This window comes from Rosa chinensis, chromosome 5 (genome assembly GCF_002994745.2).
Source record: "Rosa chinensis cultivar Old Blush chromosome 5, RchiOBHm-V2, whole genome shotgun sequence".
Taxonomy (NCBI): Eukaryota; Viridiplantae; Streptophyta; class Magnoliopsida; order Rosales; family Rosaceae; genus Rosa; species Rosa chinensis.
The window spans coordinates 70498255-70523133 of NC_037092.1; the positions used below are offsets into that span (position 1 = coordinate 70498255).

Below are 24879 nucleotides of genomic sequence, written 5' to 3' on the forward strand. Positions count from 1 at the left end.
CAGAATTTATAAAGATTTTTCTGATTTAAACTCCTTAAATTCGGCCAAATAGGGGTGTGAGCAACAAGCAACGTATTTGGACTTGTTTCCATCATTTCTGCATGTTGTAATCCCTTAAAACTCTCCAAGGATGATGCCAAACCCTCTTGGACACCTCTAGGACGTCTCACATACAATATTTTCTGAAATATGAAACATAGACTCGGCCATGGGCTTCCCAATGTGTTTTGGGCCTCAAAACCAAAATTCCCGTCAAAAGTCTGATTCGCGCACAACTTGACCTCTCTGTACTAAATCGGCCATAACTTCTTCTAGAAAATTGATATTGATGAACCGTAAAAATATCTGAAAACTAGACATCCGTAGTTTTCCAACCATATATATATTGAAATTTTCTGAATTATGAGCTGTCCTCAGGGCTCTGTCGAAGTTGACTGATCTGCACAGACGGATTCCTAAAAACTCTCCCTTTTTGGGATTTCCGAAATCTTCTTGAATATTCTTTATTTTCTCAAGGTAAAAACCAAATAGAATCGATTTAGAACTCTTCCAAGACATCAAGAAGGGTCTAGAAACTCATGTGCAAGTCACATGCTTCAATCTTTGGGCCATGCTTCTCAATTGGACAATTTCAAAGCCCATTCTTCAATTGCCGAAATTCCTTGTGCATTCTAGAACATTCTTGAACTATCTTGAGTCATCTTGAAGCCACAGCATCTCCTAGCACCACCAGGACTTCTAGTGTCATCAGGTTTCCTAGTCCAACTAGGACTCTGTCATTTCTCATTTCCAAACATTATTTTTTTTCGAGCTCACTCCTAGTTGCATTAGGATTCCTACTTCAACTGGAATTCATTCTCCTAGTAGAACTGGGAAAGCTTCATTTCTCCATTTCATTGTCATTTCTGCGCCACATTTCCTCCTTGCCTTCATTTCCTTCATTTCTAGCTCTTCTTAGCTCATTTCCTTCGTTTGGAGCTCAAATGTACCTAAAAACACAAAACTAAGTCAGAAATGATATTGTTAAGAGAATAACTAAGTAAAATGTAAAGAGAAATGAACTAAAAACATAGAAAATATTCGTCCGATCAATTTTAGCTGAAGTCTATTCAACTGGAGCTGATGCAAATATGCTAGTTGCACAAAAAGGCTACCTACTTTAGTTGTAGCTTTACAAAAAGAGGATAAGAGATACGTTAATCTAGCAAAAGCAGCAGCTGGAGTGTATTCAAGGAGCTAGTTGGTCTACTTATAAGTTGATCTAGCAAAAATTGTTAACTGGAGTTCGTTCAAAAACAATGACTGCTCCAGTTGTAGTCGTACAAAATGCTCCACTTGGCTACTTTAGTTGCAGCTTTGTGAAATGCTAGAGTTGGTTCAAATATGTAACTACTCCAGTTGTAGTTATAGCTCCACAAAATTGGTTAGTCTAGCAGAAGTTATAGCTCTACAACATAGCTATTTACGTTCAGTCATTTTTCTGCTTGTCAGGCTATGTTTTGGTTGCTGATGATGATGATGTTGATGTGCCATGTTTAACTTGCCTGTCACTTTAAAACAAAGAAAATAGAGTTATCTTATCAAAATTGACAAAAACTCTTAATTCAAAGTCAGTTAAACAGTAGATGAAGCATAACTCTAATTAGTTCCAGATACAAAAACAAATATTATTGCGAAGTAGAATTCAAAAATGGCAAGTTGATTTCTAAATCAGTAATAAAACATGTATCTGTTAGAAAAGACTGTCATCATATATTTTCTCAATTGTTTGGCTTGGCTGGGACTGTAATCTGTATAGAAACTACATCGGCAAAGTAGGAAAAATAAATGACACTAAATGTGGTTTTCAAAAGAAAATTTTCTAGTTCCGAAAATGAAGGCACCGCAGCATATGAGTCAGTTACGACCAATCAGTTTGTGTAATGTCTTATACAAGTTGGGGTCAAAAGTGTTGGCAAATCAGATTAAGCCTTTGATGGACTCGATCATCTCACCTCACCAAAGTGCTTTCATTCCGGGCCACCTCATTTCAGATAATTCTCTTATTGCCTTTGAGATTGGTCATTTTTTTAAAAGAAGACGAAGTGGGAATAAGGGTTTCTGTGCTCTCAAGCTTGACATGAGCAAAGCATATGACAAGGTGGAATGGGGCTTTCTGGAAGCTGTTATATAATGTTTGGGTGCAATGGATTATGGGGTGTGTTAAAACGGTGTCCTATTCTTTTCTGTTGAATGGGGTTCCAAGAGGTTGTCTTCAACCTGAGTGTGGTCTTCATTAAGGAGATTCTATCTCGCCCTATCTCTTTTTGTTCTGTGCAGAAGCTCTTTCTCGTTTGATTTGTTATGATGAGGAACAAGGAAGAATTAGGGGAGTACAAATCTGCTTTGCAGCTCCAATCATTAGTCACCTTTTCTTTGCAGACGATTCTTTCATTTTTTGCCAAGCAGAGGTAAAGGATTGTGTAGCAGTAAGGCAGGTGCTTCGGCGGTATGAGGACGCATCAGGACAGCAGGTTAATCTTCAAAAAAGCTCAATTTCTTTTAGTCGGAATGTGCCTCTGATAAAACAAGAAGAGTTGGCAACTACTTTGGGTGTTCAGAGGATGGATAAGCATGATAAATATTTAGGGTTGTCAATGGAAATCAGCTATTCTAAGGAGGAAGCCTTTGGATATTTGGTGGAAAGGGTACAGAAGAAAACACATGGGTGGAGGGAAAAGCTTCTTAGCACAGCCGGTAAGGAGGTTTTAATTAAAGCCGTGGCCCAATCCATCCCATCCTATGTCATGAATTGTTTTGAGCTCCCTAGAAACTTATGTGATGAGATGCATAGGCTTATGGCTCAATTTTGGTGGCTAATAAGAAGAAGTTGCACTGGTGTTCATGGGATAAACTCTGTTCACCAAAGCAAGTGGGAGGCTTGGGATTTAGAAATATGCACGATTTTAATCTTGCACTTCTTGCCAAGCAAGTATGGTTGTTGCTCCAATGCCCAGATGCTTTGCTAACTAGGCTGCTGAAGGCTAGATACTATCCAAATTCTGGTTTTATGGAGGCTAAGTTGGAGGTCGACTCATCTTTTACATGGCAGAGTATAATGGCTGGTCGGCAAGTGTTGGAGAAAGGCCTACGATTCCAAGTGGGCAATGGCCAACGTATTTCCGTTTGGAATGACAAGTGGTTACCAGTTCCTGTGGTTTCAAGCTGTTTTCGCCACCTATGGAGGGGTTGGAGGATTTGCACGTGGCTGATCTAATTGATCAGGAGGAGAGGGAGTGGTTGATTGATCTACTACAAGAATTATTTTCTCAAGAGGAGGTGGATGTTATTGCTCGTATCTCACTCAATACTCGAAATGTGGAGGACAGGTTTACGTGGCATTATGACAAGAAGGGGTTGTATATCATTTGGAGGAGATGTAGAGCGAATACGACTTTGTCCATGATTACGACTCCTATTTGGACACTTAGAAGACATTGACAAAATTAATTGAAAGGCTAAAAATGCAAAGACTGAACTTCAGAACTCAGTTCGAAGGCAAAGTTAACAAAAGATGATGATATTTTTGGGAGAAGAAGGAAAGGTGATGGTGAATTTATAGAGGATACTGAAGAAAAATTGTTGTAACCTATACACGGTACTCTGTGTATAAACTGAAAAAAAAAAATTTGATAAGACTAAACGCTAATATTAGAATATTTTGCTTTTACATTTTCACACGGAATACAGTGGGTACACTACAACAAAACTAGTCTTTTACGACACAAATTGTGTGTTTTAAAATAACTTTACGGCACAAAGAAGCGTGTCGTAAAAGATAAATTTCTCTTGTGGCACACAAAATGTGCGCCGTAAAAAACATTTTTTGTGTGTCGCAAAACACTATTTTGCGCGCCGTGAAAGATATTTTACAACTTTGATTGTGTGCCGTAAAAGACCACTTTGCGTGTCATAAAAGACCATATTGTGTGTCGTAAAAGATCATTTTGCGTGTCGTAAAAGATGTCTTCATTCACTCTTCTAATAGACAATACTTTCAATTAAACCCTTCCATTCAAGCATAGTAAACAAAAACATTTATGTAGTAAATTATATCAATTAAATAACTTCATATTACAAAATCATATTATAATAACTAAACATAGAAGCTTTCGGTGGCAATATAAGTACCTGAGACAAGGCTGGAAACAAAGTCTTTGCCAGCCCTATTATACTTAGAAGGGACTTTCTGAACCACTGACCATACTGAGATAAAATAATACAATGTAGAACTATCACTACACCAATTTCGGAATCAGACAACACATATCAGACGACAGCAAACATTTTAACTGTCGTCTGATTTAATCAGACGATAGCAAGAAATATTGTGTCGTCTGAGCTTTCGAATTAGACAACAGTTTTTTCTTGGCTCTTGTGCAATAGCATTTCAGACAATGGTTTATTTTTTTGATGTTGTCTGAATGAATTAATTCAGACAACAGTTATTATGTGATGTTGTCCAAGGTTCATTTATACAATGGTTGATTTTTGCTATTGTCTGATTATTTTCAGTCACACAACTGTTATTAGGTGTCTGTTGTCTGATATCTTGTAAGTCAATGGCTACTGAAAGATGTTGTTTGATTTAAGTGGTTCAGACAATGGTTTTTAATTTGTCTGTTGTTACATGAGTTTCAGACAATGCACTTTATTTGATGTCGTCTGAGTTTTAGATTTTTTTTTTGGATACAATGAATAGCTGACTTTAGTTAGGGTTTGACTTATACTTTTAACACTTATACTCTTTCAACTCGTTCCCTCTCCATTCCATCGAGCAAAACACCCAGTCCGCCTCCAGCTGAAAATCACTCTCTCTCACTGTCATCCCTCAGTCCCGCTCTCAGCCCAGCCCTCAGCCCCGCCCTCAACCCGCTCTCAGACTACGAACCCTTCTCTCTCAGCCCCGTCCTCAACCCGCTCTCAGACCACTAACCCGTCTCTCTCGATCAGCCCCACCCTCAGCCCGCTCTCAGACCACGAACCCGTCTCTACTAAGCAGTTTGAAGGCAGATCCTCTCAAACTTAACCTCCATCAACAACAGCTTCATGGTCTGGAACCCGCCGGAGTTCGTCAGGGATTGTATGGATGATGGGGAAACCATGAGAAAAGAGAAGAAACATTAGTGTGAATCCTGAAATCCTGTTCGATATCATGTCCCAGTAGGTTGTTAAGAGATTTCAGGCAAATAGGCTTGAAGTGCGAAGTGTTAGATGTGTTTTTTTTTGGGTTGCCCAAGCTCGATCTGCTCCGACTCATTCACCCTGCTCCCTCTGAACTTTAGGTACTCAACTTTGTTTGATTTTACTCTCTGGGTATTGCTGAATATCCATTTGTGTGATTAAAGTCTGAAGCTTTTGATAAACTTTAGAAGAAAGATTGAAACTTTGGTTGCTGTCATTCAAATTTTGCATATTTTTTAGTTATATGCTTAGCTTTTGATAAACCCATTTGATATATTAAAGAAGGAATGAAATTTTGGCTGCTGTATCATTAACATTTACATATCTGTTTTATAACAGTAGGTGTAATTAGCCTTTTTAGCCTATTGATGAAGTTGAGTCCATCTGAAGCAGAAGAGCTATCTTACCCCCACCACCTTTTTTTTTTTTTTTTTTTTTTTTTTTCAGATTTTGCATATTTATTACGGACCTATTGATGAAGGTATTGTTTCCCAGATTTCTATGTTTTTTTCGTTTTTGTTGGGGTTTTTGTTTTCTCTTTTGATTCATGTTATTGACTCTGGGTTTCGGAAATTGGGAATTGAGTTTTATTGTGTTGAGTTTGATTAGCTTTTACGGTTAGGGTCACTGAATTGGGGTTTTTTTTGGGTGATTGAATTTGATTCTGTAATTTCAGAGTTTTGATTCTGAGTTTGTTCTGTTTATGCTTAATTGAAGAGTTGGCTATCTGCCGAGGCCTTTAAGTATTGTAATAGCAATATAATTTTTTTTTCCAAATGTGGTTCAGTGGTGTGTTCAAATGGTAGAGGAAGAAGAGGAGTAATAGATATGAGTTTGGTTTGGAGAGTAGGGATTGCAGGTTCGGAAATTTGTGTTTTTTGGTGTTGTGTTCTTCTTCTTTTAGTTTTGTTTGTGCTGGGGTTAGAGAAATAGGTATTTGAGTGGAATGGTTTTATCAACTAGATAAATTAATCCTCTTTGCTCTGTTTATATGTTTGTGAAGTAAAATTGGTCGCAAGGAAATCCATATTTTCTGGTTGAAGTTGCCTTTTTTTATGATCTGTACTGGACTATGTATTGGAATTATTGTTAACTGAGGCAAATATATATTGTTTGTAGTAATTTCTGTAATTTTTGGTGATTTTTTTTTCGTGACAGGATTTGCTTAGTTTTGAACTTTGTATGTGGTAATATCTGGGGACTGGGATCTCTTTCATTGCATGTTATGGGGTCTTGGTTTGAATTGAAATTCGTTTTTCGTTTAAGTTTTTGTTGTTGAGTGCCATTAAGGCTTCTGTAATTCCAACTAGTTGTTTTCGAGTTTGGAAATTTACCCAAAGACACTTTGAAGTTTGGGGCATAGAGCATAATCACTCTACCTCTCTAAGAAAAAAATTCTTTCAAGTTCGAAAGGTTAAGCATCATGTTTTTTTTTTAACTCAATCTTATTTGGTGGTACATTCAAGTGGTATGGTGCTTGTTCAAGTGGTACATTCATTGAGCTGGAATAATCCCCTAGTGTCTGCAGTAATAGGTCATATGATTGTAATTAAATCAATAATTTTGCTTCAATAATGAACTAATGCACGAATCCCTGTTTTGCATTAATCGGTAAGCATTCTTGTACTGTGTGTGTATGGATGGGGCAGCTTTCGCATAAGAGGAAGGTGACAGTTCAGGAGTTCAAGGGGAAACCATTGGTGTCGTTGAGGGAGTTTTTTACTAAAGAAGGCAAGGAGCTCCCTACTTCTAAAGGTATACCCTACTTGATTTTTCTATTATAGCAGATTATATGCTATGTAATAGTGTTCATATATGTGTCTAAAAGTAAGTTGGCTACAAACTTAATTTGACATTGGATGAATTGAAATGGGGATGAAGTTGGTCCATATGGAATTCGATAACATGTGTTCCAGAATGTATGCAGGGTTTGACTCCTATACTGTGTTTGAGAAAATCTAAAAATGGAATACTGTTTTTGGTGGTACTATACTAGTATCTAATATAATAGTTGTAATCTCAACTTTCCCTACTCTTTACCTTACCTGATATTCTTTTTGTTCTCCTAACATTTGCAGGTGGAGTATTATTTCAGTGATCTGAACTTAGCTACTACTGATCATCTTATGAGGTTCATAAACAAAGACCCTGAAGGATTTGGTAATTACTAATCTGTTTGTATTGTTTCTTTCCTTTGAGAACTGTTATGGTTTTAAATGTGTGTGAGAGAGTTAGATTCAGTGTTTGTGGGCTCTGTAATATACTTAATATGATGCTTACCTTTCAAGTTAAAGGGCAAGATTTGTCCCTGCAGAAATACCTAATTTGTTTGTGGTGCTGCAAACCAGTTTTATAAGCAAGGATGTATATTGATTTTGCATTGGAATTCAGTGGGTTGAGTTTTCATCACTATTAACTGTTTATTATTCATTCTGATATAGTGCCAATATCTGTTGTTGCATCTTTCAAGAAGATTAAGGCCCTCGTAAGTAGTCATTCCTAGCTTGCAACTGTATTGCGGAACTCCTCAAGGCTTGTGAGTTCACTTATTTGTGCTCTGGCTTCATATTATGTTGTTGTACATAAAGGCTCTTAACTCAAATTCTTTATTCGGTGATCACAGATTCTCAATCTGTTTCATGGATCCTAATAAGTGCATGTTCTTTGACAGTGTGAAGACAATTCGTACTTGCCAGCTGCAAACCTCAAATAGTAATTCTTCCTTAGCATCCAGATCAGCAAAAGCAGATGGCATGCATTTCAGTAACAATGGAATACTGAAAATGGAATACTGTTTTTGGTGGTACTATACTAGTATAGTTCCTACAATGAATACTGTTTTTGTCAAGCTAAAATCTTGTATGTCTTTTGCAAATGCTTTAAGCCATACTGTTACTTTTGTGTAATTGCATTTACTTAATCCGGACAGATTGCCCACCTCAAATTTATATTCCAGTTTTCCACACCATAGAGTTAAAGACCACGAGTTTTACTGAGAGGTATGTTTGATTTATACTTTTGATTTGCTTTCTGGTGTTGATGAAGGTTATACATGTCGGTTTCGTGGTCGTAGTGGAGGACTAGACCTCACATTAATAGTTTTTTTACTTTATTCTCTAGCCAAGTCCAAACTAAACTATTTGATTTGTGCAGAACAAGAACTTTGAATTGATAAAAATAAAAATAAAATAAAAAAATCTATATCAGTATGTGTAGATATGCATTTTAATTGGCTTTTAGTCTTTCTGGAATTGCTTCTGCAAACCTGAGATAGTTGGGAGTATAAGCCCAACTATCTCAGGTTTGCAATTGTCGATCACTTCATATTATGGAATTGATATACAGTAAATCAAGAAGCTGCATAAACTATCTGTTAGCTAGAACTTGGACCACTATATTTGAAATTTAGTTTCCAATGAAATGAGATCAGTTTGAAAGAACTTTAATGAAGTTCAACATGAGATCACATTATACGCCTTAAATGGGAATGCAATCAAATACAGCCTGCCTTTGTGCGCCGTAAATACCCTTTTACGGCACACATTGTGGGCCGTAAAAGACTCTTTTTGGTGTAGTGTGAGTGGTAGTTAATGTGGGTTGGAGTACTTGACTTATGGGTCTTTGTTATTTAGGGAAATGCTTCCTCTGGCATGGGTGTTGCTGAGGACTGCTGCAATACATTCTTGGAACTGCAGAGAAAGAAGGCCTTTCGCTATGTGATTTTTAAGATTGATGAGAAGATCAGCCAGAGGATGAAAATTCTTCAGGATTTGGTTCCTGGATGTAATAAGGTATTTATGTACGTTACCTCTACTTGGTTTTAGGTCAGTCAAATTACTTAGCACATGTAGGTAGTATTTCCTACAGAATGAAGTATAGGGAATTGAAGATGAATTTGGTATCTTTGGTACTACTTCTGATTACTAGACAACTCTAAAAACATCTCAGTAAATTATCTAGGGCTCTGTATTCTGAGTTTAATTTTGTTTCACTTAGTATGTTTCCTTACATATCCTGGTGTACTTTTTTTTCTGAGAAGGTTATTGGGAAAGCACTTGTTGTTGATGAGATTATTAATTACATCCAGTCACTGCAGCGCCAAGTCGAGGTATCTATCCCCATCAGGCTCTGTCTATTGCTAACAGGTACATGGTTTTGCTTTAAACTGTTAAACCTGAATCTCTCTGTTAATTTGGATTCTTTAGTTCCTTTCGTTGAACCTTGAAGCAGTCAATTCAAGGGTGAACATGAATCCCCCCATTGAAGTGTTTCCTTCAAAAGATGTAAGTCTACTGCACCTTAATACTTACATAGAGGCCACTGACTTGTGAAGTTTGAAACCATTTTCTGTCTGGAAATCTAGATCATCACCATGTTGGTTCGCACTATAATTCTCAAAAATGCTTTCCTTTCTATTAACACCTTGGCATTTACCCATCGCTATATCCTCGAACCTTCTAGTCTTATTTGGTGGACGTGACATGTTGAGTAATCTTGTTACTGTGAATATTTTTACGTTCTATATGCTGTAAAATTTTCTTACCTTAAAGGTGTTTTTCCTGGTGCACAGCAATTTGATGCAGCTGCGTTGTTATTTGGACCACACACACCAAGGGAGTATGTGCAGGGCTTGCAAGCCGAATGGCTGCATATGCAGGTTGGTGGTAGCTTTGAAAAAACAACATAAACTCGGAATATAAACTCTTCAAGTCCCAATTGGTTCGGAATGTGCTTAATTAGTTTTGCATCTGGTGTAATAGAAATCTATTTTCTGAATGTACTAATGTAGTGTGAACCTGGTAGTATATCATATTAGCAGTTACAAGACGGCTGCCAGTGGATTCTCTACTAAGCTCACTCAACAGTGAAAGTAAAGGTTGTTGTTGATGCGAAAGTAAAGGTTGTTGTTGATGCAACTTCTGCTAGCATCTTCATTGTCATCATAAAGTGTGTTCTTCAAGACTTGGTTGGTTTCAACATTTTACTAAATTTTGTTAGAAAACTAGTTCAGTTGATATAATGACTTTGTTGGATATATGGATGAATGTATTGGATTTTAACATAAATGAATGTGTTTTGGATGTGATGTCATTTTGAATGTCTATCATACCGTTCAATCCAGCTAAAAACTATTGTCCAATAATTGATCATCACAAAATGCCTAACAAAAACTGTTGTATGAGTCGTCTAACTATAATACGATAAGGACTAAAAGAATGAGAAAGTCATTGTCCGGTAAAACAACAAACAACAGTTTTTTGGAGAAATCTATAGTATCAGTAATGGATGGACAATGGGATTTGCAAGTACATATTGTCTGATTAAGCCTTCAGACAACAGCAAGCATATAAGCCCCTGTTGTCTGGCATAGCCTTCAGACAACAGCAAGCATATAAGCCCCTGTTGTCTGGCATAGCCTTCAGACAACAGCAAGCATATAAGCCCCTGTTGTGTGGCACAACATTCAGACAACAGTAAGTATATAAGCCGCTGTTGTTTTTCTTGGTGTTCAGACAACAGACAGCATAGTAGTCGCTGTTGTAGTAAACTTTATCAGACGACAGTGTTTTGATATTGTCTGATCCATGTATCAGACGGCATTGAGATAGACAACAGCAAAGTGTATAATCAGACGACAGTGAAAAACTGTCGTCTGATTGAAAAATTGGTGTAGTGTATGCTAGTAATTACAGCTGAATGCAGGGGTGGAGAAGAATATAAGATATTATAGCATAAATTGTTATGGTGAATTACTGCCTGTTCATTTTGACTCTTATTATACTTAGAAGTTACAACTCCATTGTTTTACCAAGGGATAAAACAATCCAATGTTTGAGGATCAAGAGTTACAGCACAAACATATATGAACATAGTTAGCAATCCCTGCACGTGATTATGTTACCAATTAGATAACGGAGTCATGAAAAATGCAATATTTCTAACTCATGTGAACGAATAGAATACATACAGCTATGACGATTTCATCAGGAACCTACTTGCCAGAATTCATGAACTCTTTGGCTTTGTTTCCAATTTCAGTCCCAGATGACACTTCAGCTCTTAGAAGGTCCCCTGTTGATATGTGCACCAATCCAAACTGAAGAACCAAGAGGAAGCTAGTAAGTTATAAATGATGCATATATCAATCCTAGCAATGAAAATGTAAACTACTCAGTTCCTTAGTCTCCAATTTCAATCCCTATGAAAATGGTTACCTTCTTGACAATCAATTCACACTGAGTTCCTTTCCCAGAAGCCGGTGCACGGAAATCATAACCTTCAAAGGCGGTTCCTTTAAAGAACAACTCAACTTCAATCCCTGCCATGATCAAAACAGAAAATACACACTTACTAATTAAAAAACCAAATCACCATAAAACACAAAGATGAATATTTGTTTTCTTCTTTTTCACAAACATTGGATTTGTGGGCGATCCTCAAACGGTCATTGCTATATACATGGATTTGTGGCGTGCACCTAGACTCTTATTATACTTACCAGAATTCTAAGTTTCCTGTTACTGTTTCCTTTAGAGTAAGGTATACCATGAAAAATAGAGCCCAAAAAATCTAACTTTCTCCTTGATTATGAACTCTAGGAAATCAGGTTTCCGCCAAATAGTGATAAATGTACACATCATACACATCCTGCCATAAGAATACAGCAAGGTATAAAAACTTAACCCTAACCTAGAACTTCAAAATCTATTTATTGATTGCTGATCTCAAAACCACATGTACTTCAACATCAGACTATGTTAAGTAATTCAGAAAAACAGAACGGAGTACTAAAAGTGGTGCCAGTAAAACTTACTACGTTTCAAGTACTCACGGAAACCTGCAAAATGCATTAGTCTAGTGTTAATAAGAGATTTAGAACAACATAAATTTAGAATTGAAGCAATGAGATGAAGCAAAAATGAATTCTAGATATTGAAATCGAAACCCTAATAAAGGATGCACACTAGTCACGAGCATCTATAAGAAGAATCCATCATACCTTGCAAAGCAAAATAAAATCACAATCTGAAATCAGAAACCTGGCACAGTTAACCTAAGGGGAGCAAGAAGAAAGGTACTGACCACTTGAAATCGACGTCATGGAGGTCAAGCTATGCACGAATCGCTGCGAGTGAGATACAAGATCCGACGATGCTCAATTGAGGAAGAAAATGCTTGAATCGAACGCTGATCATTCATGGACGGAGAGAGGTTTCGGAGAGAACAGAGGTCGCCGGAAAAAGAGAGAGGCGGTGAGGGAGTGAACGGTGAACCACACAGAGTCGGCTAGTCGGAGTCTATGGACTCTGAGATGAAATCAATTATAGATCTCGTAAGAATGAAGGATCTGATTTCATAGTCGGCGTCTTCCTTTTCTTTTTGGGAAAATCGTCCAAACAGTGTTTGAACTTTTCCAGACTATTAATTTTCGTACCTATACTTTAAAAAACCTCATAATGGTACCTGAAGTTTTGGCCCCGACCCAATTTCCGTACCTAGCAACAGTAAAATCGTTAATGGAGTTAACTTTTGAAGGATATTTTCGTTATTTTACTATTCATCATCTCCATCCTCTTCTTCTCCTCCATCGAAACCATCACCAGCACCTCTCTTAGTGGTTTAATTTCTGAGTTTAATTTCAAACGAGATTGGAGGGATTGGATTCATGAATCTGACGATTAGTTTCCAAGTTTTGATTGAATTAATTGTATTGGATTTGAATGTTAATTGGATTCGAAGGAGGATTGTGATTGCAACCACTGCGTGGTGGAATCATTTTCATGAAATCAGAAGCAATTCACCATGTAGCTCCTTGAAGTCTTCAAACTCGAAAGAGATCAACAGTCCCTTCCAAATCACCAATCTTTGATGCACCACTGCAATCATAGTAACCCATCTAGTTCTTGCCAGACACCTACTGCGAGACAACAAAGAGTCCAAAAAAAAAAATCGGTCAAATATGCAAGCCTAGAAACAAGCCTGCTTAGACCCGAGTCCTACCGGATCTGCCCATCGATCACCATCATCGTCACCCAATATGCTCTGCCGGAAAACTATTTTGGTGATATTAAACCTAGCGCACAGCGCTCGACTTTAATGGATGGGCCACGAAGCCGAATCGGAGAGGGAAGGGATCGGCGGGGAGATTATATAAGCCTCGGTGGGGTGTAGATTACCGTTGCTGGGATTGACTCTGAGAGACCAGGTGGAGAAGCCGGTGGTTTTCCAAGTGGAGAGAGCTAGAGAGTCTTAAAGGAGTTAGGAAATGGTGGATTTGGAGATGGGTTCTGGAGGAGGGAGAGAGGTGAAGAGGGAGTAGAGAGGGGAAGGGTGATCGTTTGGTGGTGCTGGGTAGAGGAGAGGGGCGGAGAGGTAGCGGCAGAATGGGTTGGGCTGGTTGGCCCAGTCGAGTCTGCGAGGGCCTCTACCGTAGCGAGTGAAGTGGTGCTTGGTGTCGTTGTGGTACGTGAGGACCTGCGAGGGGTTTTGGTCGAGTTGCGGGTCAGGTTGTTTGGGGGTGGAGAGTGAAGAAGGGGAAGGAGAGGAGGTAGAGAAGGACATGGTTGTGGTGGTGGGGATGGAGGTGGAGGAGAGAGGTTAGAGGGAACGAGAACCTTGTGGGAGGGAGTGGTGGCATTATTCCTTGCATTCGTTTTTGTAGAGGAGAATGGTCCTCTAAGTTGTTGAAGTTCTAGAGCAAGAGAGGTGCTGGTGATGGTTTCAGTGGAGGAGAAGAAGAGGATGGAGATGATGAATAGTAAAATGACGAAATATCCTTCAAAAGTTAACTCCGTTAACAATTTTACTGTTGCTAGGTACGAAAATTGGGTCGGGGCCAAAACTTCAGGTACTATTATGAGGTTTTTTAAAGTATATGTATGAAAATTAATAGTCTGGAAAAGTTCAGACACTGTTTGGACGATTTTCCCTTTTTTTTTTGTTTAATATACTTTGATCCCAAAAAAGAAAAGAAAAAAAAAAACTTTTATAACTCATTTACGACATACTTGAAAAGTAAGTCGTAAAATACCAATAAGATAACTCATTTACGACACACATATTGTGCACGCCGTTAAGAGCTTACTAAATTTACGGCACACATAAGATGCACGCCGTGAATGACCCGAATAAAGACATTTTCATGACACACATTAAATATGCGCTATAAATGACAGTCTTTTACGGCGCACGTCAAATGTGCGCCGTAAAAGACTGATTTTGTTGTAGTGGTAAATTAAAACTACACTTATTTGACATAACTAAAAGTTGGTGTTGGAATCTTATTATTCATATTTTTACACAGATATCCGTGTGAAGCGATATTTCACACGGAAAACAGTGTGAATTTTTAAGAGAGAAACTAAATAAAAACCCAAAAAACAAAGCTCCTATTAAGAAAAACTCATCCCTATATTTTCTTTTAATCTACACCCAATTCACATAATTGAACCTTCCTTATAGGTTTTAAATCTATAATTAAGATTTTTCACTTTTTTTAGTTTGACTTTTTTGCCCTTCTGATTGAATAAATAAAATATTCCTCAAATATAGCTGTTGACTATTTTTTGAATTTAAATATTTAGAATTTAATACAATCAATTTAATCCTTGATTTTTCTCATACTTAAAACGATTAATTGCCTTAATTATCCTATATTTATTTCTTTCCGAGATCTATATATTTGCAATTTTTTAATAAATATGTTTGTGTAACATCAGATTATGTTATATTCCTATTATCTCTCGACATGAGTAAACATCCTCTCATTAAGGTATGTTATTTTCTAATCCGTTCTAATAGGTGTAGTTATACAATCATTCCATATTCATTAAATTTCTAAAATAGTCGAGTTAATGTAATTAGCCCATGCATGTAAAATGTACTTGATGTACATTGATTGCTTTAAGATTTTTTTTTTTTCCGCCCCTACATTTTTCTACACATAGATGCCTGATTCTATGGGGTGGTCGAGGACCACATAATAGTTATGTGTAACTGTAGAGTTTGTTTAATATATAATTATCCCTTAATTTTGGCACATTGAATAATTTTGAATGTGCAAGAGTTTTTGCACTATAATTTAGCAAACTCATTATTATCATTCATTGGTTTACAATTGAAAATGAACTCTACGAACTCTACAATATTAAGAAATTTATTTCTAATATGAAGGTAATTTAAATACACATTCTTTTTGAAGGAATAAACCTAAAAATTTATTGAAATAGGGACAATGAGTACAACTGTAAATGATGTTTATCCAGTATTGAAATAAACAATTTTAAATTTGTTTTTACAATTGAAATATAAACTTTACATTTTTGAACCTAATCTAAAGAACATTATAACACTTCATCCATCATCTCGACTAGCACTTTGCAATGTAGTCTTCAAAAATCTCCCAACTTCTAGTGCCCTGCATGTTGTGATTCCTTATACAATTGCAAATTACCTTCATAGATCTATTTCAAAGGTAAAACTCTATTAGGATTTACATTCAAAGGTAAAACTCTATTAGGATTTACATATATATATCCAAAATATATTATCTAAATTATAGGTATATTAATTGTCAATACTATAGGTTATGGAATAAACAACCTGTTGAAGGAAATCAGCTATTAGTGTGCCTAATCAAACTAGGAGTAGTAATAGGAGAGAAGATTCTAGAATTCCTAATCCTATTCGGATTAGTATTCCTTGTAACATTAGAATATGTACTTGTAATCCCTATATATAGGGCTTCTATTCTCAATAATATGATACACAATTCTCTCTAAATTCTCTCTCGAATCTCCTTTTACTTAAACACGTTATCAGCATGACTCTAGCCACAAAACAGAAAACCAAAACCCAAAAACCTTTTTCACCAAAAATCTGCCGCAGTCTCCTAGCCCGTGCTAGCCGAAGCTTGCAGCCCCGTGTCGCCATCCTGCTGCCCCTGCAGCCCTCTCGGCCCAGCCTCCCTCCCTTCTGCATCTCCGCTGCTCCTGCAGCCTCTTCGGACCACCGCACACCACCGCTGCCCCTGCAGCACTTCCGGTCATCCAACAGCCACCAAAACTCCCAGTTTTCTGCAACTTTCTGCAACAACCTTCGACCTACCCTCCTGCAATACTCGGTAGCAACCAAAGTCCTCGGCTACCATCACCACCGAGCCCACCTAGTCCTCTATATTCGACCTACATTCCGAGCCATTATTCTTGGAATGGCTCAGAATATAGAGGTTAAACACCTAATCCAATTATTCTTGGAAATCGATTTCTTGGTAGCATAGCTCGGAAATCCTATTTATATTAGTTTTCATGGAAGCATTGACTCCGAAACTAACTTGTTTTTGCTTCATCTTTCAGGATGTCAAACACGAACAAACTCGATTGTGTTCATTAGATTATGCAGGCAAAGGTTATTTAGACTGGGCCATTGACATTGAGACCCATCTTACTGCCCAAGATTTATTGCATACAATCCAAGAGATTTGTCCTATAGAAACAGCTCCAGACCCTCAAACTGAGAAAGATAATTCCAAGGCACTTGCCTTCATGAAACGTCACATGGATAGTGACCTACAGTTTGAGTTCATAAATGAGGATAGCGCCATAAAGCTTTGGCAAGCTCTTCGCGAACGATATGGCAATGTTCGTGACTCCATCCTTCCAAATTTAGAAGCATAATGGAATGATCTTCGCTTCTCTGAATTTGACACTGTCATGCAATTTTATTCGGAAGCCCACCGCATCAAAACAACGATGCGTCTCTGTGGAAAAACAATCACAGAAGACCAATTGATTGAGAAAACCCTCAATACCTTCCCCGTCCATGCTATGAGGTCCTTTAATTTATTTCGGACTCATGTATTTGCTAGACGGATCACAAGTTTTCAACAACTTATTGAAGCTATGGCCACTGCTGAAAGACATGGCAACGAGCTTGTGAAAAGAGAAATTGATAGGCTTCAAGATAGCCATTAAGAGCATCGTCCTATGGTTAGAGAAAGTCACCATCGACGTCATGATCCATACCATCGAAATGCTCAAGAAGGTAATTGCTCAAGGCGACAATCACACGACTGTAGGAGGCGTGATTTTGAGGGACGTAGGGTTGGGAACCATGGAGCCAACGTTGGCCATGGGCACCACTTTCTAACGCCACCAGTCCTGGGGACTATGCACATTACGCCAACGCACCTCAATCAAGGGAGAATCCTCTTTATGGTGTCTATTTCTGATATGGAACGTCTGATCAATGGACCTGAATTTGCAATGTACCTACGAAGGTAGTCGCATCATGGTGATCCAGACATCGAGTTCACAAAGACTTTAAATCTGGCGATGAAGACATCATGCCACAGATTTTTATTTAGAATAGTCTTTATTATTTCCAAGAATTATGTAATGGCAAATATGCTTTAGTCAATAAATGACATTTTGTATTAACTCTTTCTTATGTGGCGCATCCAATGAAATATGATGTCTAGGAAAGTAATTGAGATTAGTGGTACTTAAGAGAGCCTCGCTCCACCGACATCTCTCTATACTTCCCTGGTCATATTTGATTGGAGTTACCAAACAGATAGAGTGACTACGATTTGTCTAAATTTGATTTTTATGTTGGATTAGATTTTGGTCTCGAAACTTTGATGTAATCATTGGCTATTATTAATAAAGTATCAATTTATTTTATCTCATGTCGTAGACATATTTTTCGAACTTTATTACTTCAAATATATAAGAGCCAATGGTTTTCATGTGGAAACACATTGTGAGAATGGACAAGAGTTCCTTTGCATCACCTCTAATGACTACAGACATAAACGAGTATTAGAGAAACTTATGTGTCGATCTAGTGGGTTGTATGCAACCACTATTCGAATAATTGAATCCAATCACGTCATTAGAGATGATTTATGGGATTCTGACACATATAGGCTTTGGCATGACCGTTTGGGACACCCAGGTCATGATATGATGATCCATATATTAAAGACTTCACACGGACATCCTTTTTTCAGAACGAAAAGTAGTAAAACTCGAATTTCGGATCAAGGAGGAGCACCTGCACCACAGGCCGGCGCCGCCATCCCCCTGCGGCCTAAGGGTGGCTTTGACTCCAATCTCTACTTCTAAAGTCAATTGTGACTTTGTGGCTCAACCAAAATCCTCATTGGTTGTTTCTAAAGCCCATCATTCGTTCTGCAAAGCCTGCTCTTTAGCAAAATTAGGATCGAGACCATCCTATGCAAAGGACACTAAAGAAAATATACCATTCTTACAATGAATCCAAGGTGATATTTGTAGACCTATTCAACCACCATGCGGACCATTTAGATATTTTTTGGTGTTGGTTGATGCATCAACACGCTGGTCACATGTCATGCTATTGTCCACTAGGAACGCTGCATTTGCTAAACTCCTAGCCCAGATTATTAAGCTAAGGGCTCACCACCATGATCATCCTATTAAGTCTATACGGTTAGACAATGCTAGGGAGTTTACATCAAAAACTTTTGATGATTATTGTATGTCCATTGGGATTGAAGTTGAACATCCAGTTCCTCATGTTCACACCCAAAATGGTCTCGCAGAAGCCGCCATTAAACGACTACAAATGGTTGCTAGGGCATTGGTAATGCGCACCAATCTCCCTATTTCTGCTTGGGGCTATGCAATATTGCATGCAGCTGTGCTTATTTGTCTAAGACCCACTACCACTCAACCCTTTTCTGCGTCCCAGATGGTGACTGGGTATGAGCCTAATGTCTCACACTTACGCATATTTGGGTGTGCAGTTTATGTGCCTATTGCGCCGCCACAGCGCACCAAAATGGGTCCTCAACGACAATTAGGCATTTACGTTGGATATGATTCTGCAACGATTGTCCACTATTTAGAACCCTTGATAGGCGATCTCTTTACCGCTAGATTTGCGGATTGTCACTTCGATGAGACATTCTTCCCGTCGTTAGGGGGAGATAAGAACATCAATGTTCAACAGGAACGATAGGAATTATCGTGGTCTGTCCCCACTCTGTCTCATCTTGATCCCCGAACCGCACAGTCCGAAATCGATGCCTGATGCGTTCTCTGATATCGCTAAAATGACGAGATCACATATACCTGCTGCAAACGTGCCTGCAAGGATTGATGTCCCTAAAATTAGAGGACATGACGCCACCTCAAGTGTACATGAGTATGGCGCTAATGTCCCCACCCTTGGTGACGTTGTGGCTAGGCCTACGGCTCCTGCCAGGAAGCGCGGGAGGCCTATAAGTTCGATGGATTCTCGCCCAAGAAAGAAAGCGAGTTTGGCACAAAATAATCCATTAATCATCGATGTAAATAATCCATCTCATGAGAATATTCCGGATTATGGTTATGTCCAAGAGACATCATTGGGGGACGCTCCAATGACAGAACCAATTTAAGAGAGATCTCCATGAATTACACTATTGTACATGAGATGATGGATAGAAATTCTATGGCAATTGATGATGCATTTGCATATCATGTTGCAAAAGGAATCATAGAATATGATGATATCGAACCTCGCTCTGTTGAAGAATGTCAACGAAGAGCGGATTGGCCTAAATGGAAAGATGCGATCCTGGCTGAATTGGATTCACTAACAAAGAGATAGGTTTTTGGGCCTATAACGCAGACACCCCAGATGTAAAACCTGTTGGCCATAAATGGGTCTTTGTTAGAAAGCGTAATGAGAAAAATGAGGTGGTTAGATATAAAACCCGCCTCGTGGCGCAAGGTTTCTCACAACGCCCTGGAATCGACTACGAGAAGACATATTCTCCCGTAATGGACGTTATAACGTTCCACTACCTTGTTAGTTTGGTAGTTTCCGAAAAACTTGACATGCATCTTATGGATGTGGTTACAAGATATCTCTATGGGGATCTAGATTCATATATATATATATATATATATATATATATATATATATATATATATATATATATGAAGGTTCCAGATGGACTTCAATTACCCAAATCAAGTGGCTCTAAACCACAGAGCGCGTTTTCAATAAGATTAAAACGCTTACTATATGGATTAAAACAATCCGGACGGATGTGGTATAACCGTCTAAGTGACTACTTGATTGGGAAGGGATATATTAATAATGAAATATGTCCATGCGTGTTCATTAAAAGAACAAGTTCCGGATTTGCAATCATAGCAGTTTATGTCGATGACATGAACCTAATTGGAACTCTAGATGAGTTAAAGGAAACTGCTAAAAACTTGAAATCCGAATTTGAGATGAAAGATCTTGGGAAGACACGGTTTTGTCTCGGTTTAGAACTCGAGCACCGTAGTGATGGAATTTTGATCCATCAATCTGCATACACTCAAAAAATCCTAAGGAGCTTTAATGAAGATAAAGCAAAGCCTGTGAGTACTTCCATGATTGGTCGTAGTCTTGAGCCCGGAAAAGATCCTTTTCGTCCAAAGGATGAGGACGAAGAACCATTAGAGGCCGAAGTGCCCTATTTAAGTGCAATAGGCGCATTATTATACTTAGCTCAATGCACAAGACCGGATATCTCATTCGCAGTGAACTTGTTAGCTAGACATAGCTCTGCACCAACACGCCGCCATTGGATTAGTGTAAAGACAATCTTTTGATACCTAAGAGGTACGATTGATATGGGCCTATTTTATCCCTACAGAGAGAAGAGAAATGACTGAAGAATGGGATCGGACCCCACTAGGCATAAAGCCACCGTCCACCATGATAAAGTGGCCGACCATATTGCCTCCAACGCCGCCACCACCACCAAGGGTGGCCGGCCTCACCCTATCCCCCTCCATCAAAATGACAATGATGTTTTAATGGGTTTTTCTGATGCAGGGTACATCTCTGACCCTCATAAAGGTCGCTCCCAAACGGGTTATGTCTTTACCATGGGAAGCACTGCGATATCTTGGAGGTCTACAAAACAGACCCTTGTTGCTACTTCCTCAAATCATGCAGAGATTATTGCTCTACATGAAGCTGTGTGTGAATGCATATGGCTAAGGTCTGTAATTAGACATATTCAAGGAAGTTGTGGTTTAAAGTCTACCACGGATGAACCTACATGCATTTATGAGGATAATGCAGCTTGTATTGAGCAAATGAAGTTAGGTTTCATCAAGGGCGACAACACCAAGCATATATCGCCTAAGTTCTTCTATAATCAGCAACAACAATCACTTCTAAAGATTGAAGTGAATCAAATCCGATCAGAGGATAATGTAGCGGACTTATTCACTAAGTCGTTACCTAAATCCACCTTTGAGAAACATGTAAAGAGCATCGGATTGAGACAGTTATCCGAACTCCCATGATTGTAGCAATCAGGGAGAGATATCGACATCATGGGGAGTTATGATGTCTACATATTTGATCTCGAAGAGTAGAGGACGTGTTGTACTTTTTTCTCCTCCTCGAGCGTGTTTTTGTCCCACAGGGTTTTTCACTCGAATAAGGTTTTTAACGAGGCAACGGATGAAGCGTCACCACCAAGTTTGAATGGCACAAGGGGGAGTGTTGAAGGAAATCAGCTATTAGTGTGCCTAATCAAATTAGGAGTAGTAATAGGAGAGAAGATTCTAGAATTCCTAATCCTATTCAGATTAGTATTCCTTGTAACATTAGAATATGTACTTGTAATCCCTATATATAGGGCTCCTATTCTCAATAATATGATACACAATTCTCTCTAAATTCTCTCTCAAATCTCCTTTTACTTAAACACAACCTATGATATAGAGTCACACAAATAATTTAAAACTACAAAAACAAACATCTAAATCATAGGTATTACATATTAAAGCAATCTAAGTATCAGGTAATTAGAAATAACGATTCTATTTTGAAGGAATGTAACCGAGTTTTGTACCAGATTCATAAATTGAAATTTCTAATTACTAAAAATCCATCTAATTCAAGCTTTACACAAAATCAAGAGATTAACAAAGATATTATACTAAATAAATCTTATGCATAGGTAATTTGAATTACGAATACGATATATGTACCTATTTGAAAATGATGAAATAAACTTCATGAATAGGTCGTTTGAAATCATCCTTTGAAATCATATGCAACTTTGTGAAAGGTCTCCACCCAAAGAAGAAAAAAAATGACGAATGAATTGACTAGCTTTTATATATAGGCAGAAACATACCAAAAATTCATCATTATATCATAATAATGAGATTAATGTAAATACCTAAAATTAAGTACTGATTAAAACCTAAAGTGAAGGTAATACCAACAATAATGTCAATCAAACTCCATAATATTTGCTAGATAATTTTCCTATTTAAAAGGTGAATGGGGAATTTGATGGTGGCAGCTTTAGTAATTCTTAACAACATTGGGTTTTAATATTTATCATATTTAATATGTTTTTTTTATTTTGAATAAACCTAATTAATAGGTTTGAGTGTATATTAAAACACTCTTATGGATGATTTTATTCTAAAAGGGTGTGTGAATTTGGGTGTAGAATCAAATTCCCCAATTTTTAATTTACCTTCTGACAAATTTACAGGATTCTCTTAATTGTAATTTATTTCACACGGACTCCGTGTGTAAATTGGATTGAAAAATATTGGGTCTCAGTTTGAACCTTATATAGCCACAATAGTCTGTGTGAAAAATATATACACACGGATTTCCGTGTGTACTATAACACTTTATACACGGATAATTGTCTGTGTGAACCTCTGTGACAACACGATCCGTATGAAAGGACCTGTTTTTCTAGTAGTGTTGGTTCTACTTTCATTGTTTATTTCGCTCTTATAGATTGTATATCATGTTGCGATGCTTAATTTGGCCTTCTCATTGAGTCTTCTTTGTTTTGTCATTATGCACATATCCCTTTTGTCAAGCAATACCACTTCAGTAGAGCCGTAGAGGTAATAAATTCAAGTGCTACTTCTGTTTATCAAGTTTGAAATTTATGAATACTTGCACTTTGCATTTACCATTTGAGACCCAAATTACTTTATACAATTAGTTAATCTTAGCATGATTGTTAGCTGCTTCTCTCTCTTTTATTCTAATTGACGAATTGTTGTTTACATGCAATGCTATTAGGCAAAACAAGATTTATAGTTGTCCCAAATAACAACCAAATGTCCGGGAAACCTTAGTCTACAAAGAGTGCAGAAACAAATGCTGCATGTCATTGGTGCCGAGGCAGCAATTGATTATTGTAAAGTTGATTCTATTATTACATAACTATTTGATAACAATGTTTCAGGTTCATGAGAAGAGAAAAGCGACCAGATGGAAGTATGATTTAGGTAGGAAGAAAAACTTTGAGCAGGTTATATATATAGGACTCTCACTGTCTGTTTCTCTATCTCTATTTGAATGTCTCTTGAACTTCAATTAAATGACAGTTTTGCAAGCCTTCTCGCATCAGACATTTGAGAAGACTCACTTTACACTATTTTTCCTCTCTTAAAGGTTTTGGCACAAAGAAAGCACTGTGGTTCTTCCCATTGTTGTCAAAGGAGGATTTAGACAACATACCTGCACTTCGGGGCCTGGAGTTTCCCATAGTATCAGATAGTGAGGCTTGATGCTTGGTGAGCTCATATATTTTGCCTCCTAGTAGTCATTGAAATATTTAATCAACTCGTGCATATTTGTAATTGAGTCTGAAAATTTGTGATGTACAGTGTTTACTGTAGTCAACTTTAGGATCTATATTTCAGTCTTTTTGGGAGTTTGGAAGAAAATGAAATGAAAAAGAAGATTAGTGGAGAGGGAATGTCATACTAAAGAAACGATTACATTGTTTCTTTCTTTTAGTTGGATGTTTAAAATTGAATTGAAGGAATAGAAAGATTCCTGTTAAAATGAATGTTATATTCCTCTTATTCGAGGAACACAAAAAGAGCATCTAGGAGGGAATTCCCTTTTTTTTCTTTTTCTAAATGGATTAGAATGGTTATTCCTACATTTTCAGTCCATTATTTAGTTCCTTTCATTCAAACTGGAAAGTATGATATAGTTTGCTCGGTTTCAAAAAGAAGTTATCTTTGTAGTAATCCAATCTACTAAACTTTATAAAATGTTCGTGATCTATTTTGATGTGTATCTACACTGGTTATTCTTCGTTGTGATTCTTCAAAATAAGCCCTATGAGTTCGTAATAGAAGAAAGTGTTCCAAGTTGCAAAATAACTAGCAGGCTAGGTTTGGATCTTTCTTAGATACTGATGAAATTGCATTGGTTTCTCTGCTGCATATTTTGCAGGTAAACACAATCAGAATGTAGAGGTAATTATTAGAACAATACCAGCAAAGTATGATTCCTCCCAATTATGGACTCTATATTTATTTGTTTAGCTTTTGGTGTACAGATTTCTTCATTGATACTGAGCATTTGATTAGAGAAGCAGCATTAACCAGGTCATTATGCTTGTTGACAACTTCTTTGGAAAGTTTATCTCCCAATAATTGTATTGTCTTAGATGTGAGTTTATCTGATCAGAGGAGTCAAGCTTCTTGGTTTAATTTGTTTGTATCATTAATTAATGTTTAATTTTACTTGCATGGTTTTAATGTTAGGTGGGCATTATATGTTGTGGGTGTCATTCTAGAGCAGCTTGGTGGACAATAACTTTGCAATAGCTAG

The 24879-nt window shown here is 37.6% G+C and overlaps 1 protein-coding gene and 1 long non-coding RNA gene across 2 annotated transcripts in view; one reads left to right on the top strand and one right to left on the bottom strand.

The window, feature by feature from the left end:
• The window catches only part of LOC112202255 (pentatricopeptide repeat-containing protein At4g11690), an 80711-nt gene that overhangs the window by 3582 nt on the left and 52250 nt on the right, over window positions 1-24879 (bottom strand). The window lies entirely within an intron of this gene.
• Window positions 8923-9483, top strand: LOC112202257. Its single transcript, XR_002937238.2, has 3 exons — window positions 8923-9014; window positions 9263-9331; window positions 9429-9483. It is a non-coding gene; the product is annotated as an uncharacterized LOC112202257 (long non-coding RNA).